Source organism: Triticum aestivum, chromosome 3D (genome assembly GCF_018294505.1).
Source record: "Triticum aestivum cultivar Chinese Spring chromosome 3D, IWGSC CS RefSeq v2.1, whole genome shotgun sequence".
NCBI lineage: Eukaryota > Viridiplantae > Streptophyta > Magnoliopsida > Poales > Poaceae > Triticum > Triticum aestivum.
In genome coordinates this window covers 30,414,706-30,422,797 of record NC_057802.1, presented here as the reverse complement: position 1 = coordinate 30,422,797, position 8,092 = coordinate 30,414,706, and the positions used below count along the sequence as shown (strand labels likewise).

The following is an 8,092-nucleotide window of genomic DNA, read 5'->3' as shown; positions in this document are numbered from 1 at the left end:
GCACCTCATAACGTCTCCTCCCACTGAGTGGGCATCACCGGAAATCCTGAAATAAATCCAGGAATAACTGCGAGCATCAGGATTTGAACCCTAGTGGGCTGGGGATACCACAGTCCCTCTAACCAACCAACCACACGTTGATTCGCAGACAATTTCAAGTTAGGACTAATAGTTCAGTTAATTCCGTATGGACTGCTCTGGCTTGCTAGGCCAAACCGCTAGGCAATGCCATCATCGGCGTGTACACACTGCAGCTTCTGCTCGCCGTTGCCCGCCTTGGCGGCAGCGAGCTCCTTGCCTTTTGCCCCAGAGGAACGCGTAGAGCCCCATGACGACAAGGCCCGCCCCGAGAACACCGCCGAGTTAGAGGTCGGTGCCGAGCATGCCGGCGTCAACCGCAGTCGTGGCAATGAGCGACAGGGAGTTGAACATGGGAGGGTACACGGGCCCGCGGCGCGCCACCGCCCACGACACGAGCACGAACGTGACGCCGGTGTTGAAGACCCCGGAGTACACCACTGTGACCAGGCGCAGGTCCCACCCCATCCTCCACTCCGCCGCCCAGCCCTCGCGGGGTGCTAGGACGGTCGCCGCCGCGGCAGCCGCGGCTGACTGCAGACTGCCCGCCGCGCACGTGAGCGCAGTGGACCAGTATCGGGACGGGAACACCTTGGCAACCCTAGCCTGCACCACGAACCATAGTGCGTAGCTCACGCAGCGTGCCGACGGCCATGTCGTGGCCACCTTGGATCACCGACGCCGGTGCCGGTGCGCTGGCGTGGGCGTGGGCATTGGACGGCCGGAGGTGCGGCAGCGGGAGATGAGGGCCCTTGCATAGGCTGACCACCATGGTGCCGGCGACACCAACGGCCGTGCCGACCAGCTTCATCCTGCCGGGCCAGGTGCCGAGGGAGATGCGCTCGGCCTGGAGCACGACGGCGATGAGGAAGGTGACAACGGGAATGAGGTTGAAGAAGTTGACGGTATAGGCGGCGCTGGTGGCCCGTAGGGCGCAGTAGTACAGCCCCGTCGCCAGCAAAACTCTGCATCATACACGCATAATTCAAAATTTATTGGATGCAAGACTGTACTGAATACATATTAAATAACTGAGAATCCAACACAATAGCCTGACGTAATTTCGATGTCTGTTATTTTTGTGCCACTTTCTCACACATGCATGCAAATAAAGAGAGTAGACATGCAAACATAACATTACGAAAAAAAATGGTTCTGAAAACTTCCAAAAACTCTTATTTCACCAACCGTTAAACCGATTAACCACACGTTTTCACTGATGGCTGCTTCACTATGACGAGATTTCCAAACTTAGTCCCATGTTGACATGTTTCATAATTTTTCATTGGTAATTGCAAAATTATAGCCATTTAGTTGTCGGGCTACATGCATGTACAACCATTTGGTTGCGATGGAGGTGATAGTAACTTAATTCGTTACAACCAAAAGAAAAGAACATGGTTATCAGGTTACATAACGCTACTCTCGATTAATTGTAGGACTTCCATGATACTCCCTGGTTGTCATTTTAGTGCTAGATACATTCGTTTGAGCGACAATTAATATGAGACGAAGGAGTAGTAGTTTTACAGCCTCACCTCATCTTTTACTTATTTAGAGTAACATTTTAATACTCACCCTGGCCATTCACAGCAATGCTACTATCCCTAATAAATATTTACCTGGCAATCATACATATTTAGCACAGTAATCATACATTGTTATCGTGGTAAAATTTAGATACTGATAAGCACATTACTTCAATATATACTGATAACCACATTACTATAATTTGACAAGTGGAAGGACAACAAAAATCTTCAAAACGTAACATAGACGTTTACCATATTAGTAGCGTGGATTAGCCTAGCCTAATGCTAATAAGCTTTCCCTGTTTTTAACATCAAGGATAAAGAAAAAACATCAAGGATCGAGATTATGAACAGAGTTATAATTTCGTACAGATCAGAAATCACATCGCAATAAACTGAGGACATGAACAAATGTAGAAGCATGCAAGCGCATTGCATTACAGGCTGCAGTATACTATAGTTGGATGCGAACCCGAAAGTAGCGTTGATGAAGATCCAGCCCAAAACAACCATGTTCACTTTCTTCAATATTTCCCTGCAATAATCAACGACAGTGGCGCGGTAGCTATATTAATGAAATAAGAACAGATGATGCAAATGCAGAGAATCAAATGGAAAAATGCATGCATGTTAGGGAAATATGTTGTCCTTTCAAAAAAAAAACAGTACTTAAAAGGAAAAAAAAAACTCCTTCCAGAATCCAGACGTGGCTGCAGATGTTGTCATGTGAACGATCAGATCATCGACGAGCGTGCCTACAGCTGGCGGTTGCGACATGTCTAGCACTGTCATGTGCCCAAATGATCAGATCGATGAGCATACACCTGGCGGCTATAAGTACGGGCATGTGTATACCTATGCGTTCATGCTGTCCGTCAGTCAACCTAGCTAAGCAAAACAAATGACATTTCATGCATGCATTCATGAATGATGTACTCTACGTGTTTCGCCGAACACGGATACAATGGTTTAAAACTAACTGATATTGCGCACCATGGCTCAATCGATCACACACGCACCTCTCAAAAACGACGGCAAGGGGGGCAACGGTGGCAGCAGCGACGAGGTTGCGGTAGACGAGGAGGACCAGGGGTTGCATGCCGCCGTTGAGCGCCGCCTTGGACAATAGCATGGTCACCACCGTCAACACCTGCACCAGTATCATGCCCGCCGGCAGCGCCACCCGCTCTGCCTTCCTCCTGCTCGTCTCCTCCTTGCTGCCCTCTGCCGCTGCCATTCTCAAAGTGAGGGCCCGAGCTTCACTTCTTGGGACACACGAGCAACGCAATGCCAGAGAGTGAGAGGATGGGGAGAGAGCTAGCTACGTAGTGAGGTTGCAAACTTGCAATATGTACGAAACGAACAAGGCAATAACATGATGGTTGGCTTGCGTTGTGTGTGGTTGGTATAATGGTTGATTCCCGCAAAAAAGAAAAGGTAGTGGTTGATTACATCGAATATTCACTATATTTCCACACACGCATAATGCTCCAAAATTCGATCCAGATACCTAGGTACGTACCTCCTCCCTCCAAAGAAATAAATCAACCCAACTAAATACGAAATATTTTGCACATACATGCTAATAATTCATAAAGTCCAGCTGGGGCTGCTAATATTGATGCTATAATCAGGGCCAGCCACTCCTTTTCTTTATTGAAAACACTTACCTGTATTAATCAACCAGCATTCACACAATCATTTTAGCTACTTCCAATGCAAAGAAGGGAACTTCACCAATCAACACCTAAGTTTCTATTACTCTTCCCCTGCAAGAAAAAAAAGTTTCTATTACTCTTACAACCAGTCACTCTCATTGCTTGGGGTGCCGACATTACCATCTTCGTTATGTATACCTTACTTTGGTTGTCCTTGCCAGAAGTGAGCAAAGTAGGGCACGCCGAGCTTAGGCTGCAGGACTACCTTGACATGTACAAAAAAAACGCACTCACCACAGGCAATCTAGATGTTGCATCCTTCCGCATCCGTCCGTGGACCCGGCACTAGTAGAAAACTGGGCTTTGGTTACAGGGCAATATTCACATTAGTCCCGGTTCAGTCACGAACCGGGACTAATGTGAGCATTGGTCCCGGTTCGTGCGGCCAGGGGCTTGCCGGGCCTCGTGGGGGCATTGGTCCCGGTTCGTCCGGCCCCTTTGGTCCTGGTTGGTGGGACAAATCGGGACCAATGGGCCTCGCTCCTGGCCCACCATCATTGGTCCCGGTTGGTGGCTTGAACCGGGACCAGAGGCTCACCCTTTAGTCCCGGTTCATACCACAAACCGGGACTAAAGGGTTGGTCCTAGTTGCGGTCAGAGTTTAGTCCCACCTCGCCAACCGAAGGGCGCCCACACCGGTTTATAAGCCCGTCCCTCTCTGCCTTGTTGAGCTCCTCTCAAAGTGAAAATAGATGCCCTTATACAGGGAATTTGACCTAAATTCAGAGTAAATTTCTTTGAATTTCATAGAAATTTATTATGAATTTAGGTTGAATTTTCTCTATAGGCGCATCTATGTTCATTTTTTATAGTAAATAAAATAAATAAACCTTAATAAAATAAATAAAAATAAATAAACCTTAATAAAATAAAATAAAATAAACTATAGTAAATAAAATAAATAAACCTTAATAAAATAAATAAAAATAGCAGCAGTAAAATAAATAAAAATAAAATAAATAAAGTAAAATACATAAGTAATTAGAAACAAAATGGAATAAAATAAATAAGTTTTTTGTTGTAAGTAGAAACAAAACAAAATAAATAAAGCAAAAGAGAAAACAAAAAACAGGGAAAAAAATTATGCCACCTACTGGGCCACCACGGCCTGAATACGACTTGAAACCCATCCATGGGCCAGGATTCAGGCCCGCAGAAGGCCCAGTAGGCCCCACAGGCAAAGAGAACGGTTAGGCCCGAAAGCCTGCAGTTGAGAGGAGCTCGAGAGGGTGGGCGCAGCAGCGCTTATAAACCACTCTCGAGCTCTCTCAACTAGCGAGGTGGGACTAAACTTTTGACGCGGGGCAGCACAAGGCCTTTGGTCCCGGTTGGTGCCACCAACCGGGACTAAAGGGGGGCATGCGTACCGGTTCGTGGCACCAACCGGGACCAATGCCCCCCCTTTAGTCCCGGTTGGTGCCACGAACCGGGACCAATGAGTTGCCTATATATACCCCATCGCCACAGCAGAGCACTCCACAGTGCTCTGTTTTTTCTGGCCGGCGAGGGGAGGGCATTTGGGTGCTCTAGCTCACCTCCTATGCACATGAGGTGTTCGATGAAATGTCTGAGCCACACTAGTTAATCTTTCTCCTCTCGAAACTCGACCTCCGAGCTCCATTTTCCCCGAGATTTGTCTAGGTTTAGCGGTCCGTCACGTCCCGTCCCCGTCTTCACCGCCGTCGATCGCCCGCGCCGATCTCGTCGCCAGCACCACCGTGGTGAGCCTCTTGTTCTTATCTTCTTTCTGAAAGAAAAAAATTCTTACTTTAGATAGATACTTGTCTAATTTTGTTACTTTTATTATTCCTTCTTATTACATAGTGCGATGGTTTTGGTATCCGCCCCCGTCGGCCCTCGTCCTGTCTATGATTCGGATGTGGTATATATTATCTTTTTATAACTATTTGGTTCATTTATTGTTTATGACAAATATGCCGACCAACGTGACATAGATTTTATTTATCTAGGAGGTGGTTGAACCGGAAATTCCAACCGACCCTATTGTCGAGAGGTTAAATTTAGTTGAAGAAGAAAACAATTACTTGAAGGAAAAAATAAAAAAAATTGAGGAGGAGAAGATGATATTGGAGTTGCATGTTGCGGATGTCGTCGATGATCACAAGATCAAGATGGATGCAATGCGCTTGAAGATTAGAAAGATTAGAAAATATGCCATTCATACCGAGGCTTGGTATCATTATGCCGTTGGATCAATTGTTACCTTGGTTGCGATTATGATCGCATTTGTTTTCGCATTGAAATGTTTTACATAGTTTCAATGTATGGTTTAATTAATTAGATGCTCTGGAGAGCTATATATATGTTGTTAGATGAGAACTATGTATGTACTTTGGTTTTAATGTGATGATGAACTTCTATTAATTTGGTCACTTAATTATCTATTCATGATGTTCTGTAATGGTTTTTGACACACTTAATTATATATAATGCACGCAGATGAACCGGCAATGGATGTACGGTGACAGACACACCTCCGAGTACATTAAGGGCGTGCATGATTTTCTCGAAGTGGCTGAGGCAAACAAGCAGAATGGTTTTATGTGTTGTCCATGCCCTACATGTGGGAATACGAAGTCTTACTCTGACCGGAAAATCCTTCACACCCACCTGCTTTACAAGGGTTTCATGCCACACTATAATGTTTGGACGAGGCACGGAGAAATAGGGGTTATGATGGAAGACGGCGAAGAAGAAGAGGACGATGACAACTATGTGCCCCCTGAATACGGTGATGCTGCAACGGGGGAAGCTGCTGAAGATCAAGAGGAACCAGACGATGTGCCCAATGATGCTGCAAGGGGGGAAGCTGCTGAAGATCAAGAGGAACCAGTGCCCGATGATGATGATCTCCGCCGGGTCATTGTCGATGCAAGGACGCAATGCGAAAGTCAAAAGGAGAAGCTGAAGTTCGATCGCATGTTAGAGGATCACAAAAAAGGGTTGTACCCCAATTGCGAAGATGGCAACACAAAGCTCGGTACCGTACTGGAATTGCTGCAGTGGAAGGCAGAGAATGCTGTGCCTGACAAAGGATTTGAGAAGCTATTGAAAATATTGAAGAAGAAGCTTCCAAAGGATAACGAATTGCCCGACAGTACATACGCAGCAAAGAAGGTCGTATGCCCTCTAGGATTGGAGGTGCAGAAGATACATGCATGCCCTAATGACTGCATCCTCTACCGCGGTGCGTACAAGGATCTGAACGCATGCCCGGTATGCGGTGCATTGCGGTATAAGATCAGACGAGATGACCCTGGTGATGTTGACGGCGAGCCCCCCAGGAAGAGGGTTCCTGCGAAGGTGATGTGGTATGCTCCTATAATACCACGGTTGAAACGTCTGTTCAGAAACGAAGAGCATGCCAAGTTGATGCGATGGCACAGTGAGGACCGTAAGAAAGACGGGAAGTTGAGAGCACCCGCTGACGGGTCGCAGTGGAGAAAAATCGAGAGAAAGTACTGGGCTGAGTTTGCAGCTGACCCAAGGAACGTATGGTTTGGTTTAAGCGCGGATGGCATTAATCCTTTCGGGGAGCAGAGCAGCAATCACAGCACCTGGCCCGTGACTCTATGTATGTATAACCTTCCTCCTTGGATGTGCATGAAGCGGAAGTTCATTATGATGCCAGTTCTCATCCAAGGCCCTAAGCAACCCGGCAACGACATTGATGTGTACCTAAGGCCATTAGTTGAAGAACTTTTACAGCTGTGGAATGGAAACGGTGTACGTACGTGGGATGAGCACAAACAGGAGGAATTTAACCTGCACGCGTTGCTGTTTGTAACCATCAACGATTGGCCCGCTCTCAGTAACCTTTCAGGACAGACAAACAAGGGATACCACGCATGCACGCACTGTTTAGATGACACTGAAAGTATATACCTGGACAAATGCAGGAAGAATGTGTACCTGGGCCATCGTCGATTTCTTCCGACCAACCATCAATGTCGAAAGAAAGGCAAGCATTTCAAAGGCGAGGCAGATCACCGGAAGAAGCCCGCCATGCGTACCGGTGATCACGTACTTGCTATGGTCAATGATTTACACGTAATCTTTGGAAAGGGTCCCGGCGGACTAGCTGTTCCGAATGACGCTGAGGGACACGCACCCATGTGGAAGAAGAAATCTATATTTTGGGACCTACCCTACTGGAAAGAGCTAGAGGTCCGCTCTTCAATCGACGTGATGCACGTGACGAAGAACCTTTGCGTGAACCTGCTAGGCTTCTTGGGCGTGTATGGGAAGACAAAAGATACACCTGAGGCACGGGAGGACCTGCAACGTTTGCACGAAAAAGACGGCATGCCTCCGAAGCAGTATGAAGGTCCTGCCAGCTACGCTCTTACGAAAGAAGAGAAAGAAATCTTCTTTGAATGCCTGCTCAGTATGAAGGTCCCGACTGGCTTCTCGTCGAATATAAAGGGAATAATAAATATGCCAGAGAAAAAGTTCCAGAACCTAAAGTCTCATGACTGCCACGTGATTATGACGCAACTGCTTCCGGTTGCATTGAGGGGGCTTCTACCGGAAAACGTCCGATTAGCCATTGTGAAGCTATGTGCATTCCTCAATGCAATCTCTCAGAAGGTGATCGATCCAGAAATCATACCAAGGCTAAGGAGTGATGTGGCGCAATGTCTTGTCAGTTTCGAGCTGGTGTTCCCACCATCCTTCTTCAATATCATGACGCACGTCCTAGTTCATCTAGTCGACGAGATTGTCATTCTGGGGCCCGTATTT

The 8,092-nt window shown here is 46.9% G+C and overlaps 1 pseudogene; it reads right to left on the bottom strand.

The window, feature by feature from the left end:
- Nucleotides 1-363: 363 nt before the first annotated feature.
- LOC123076095 (WAT1-related protein At5g64700-like) lies at nucleotides 364-2,847 on the bottom strand (annotated as a pseudogene).
- Between the last annotated feature and the right edge of the window lie 5,245 nt (nucleotides 2,848-8,092).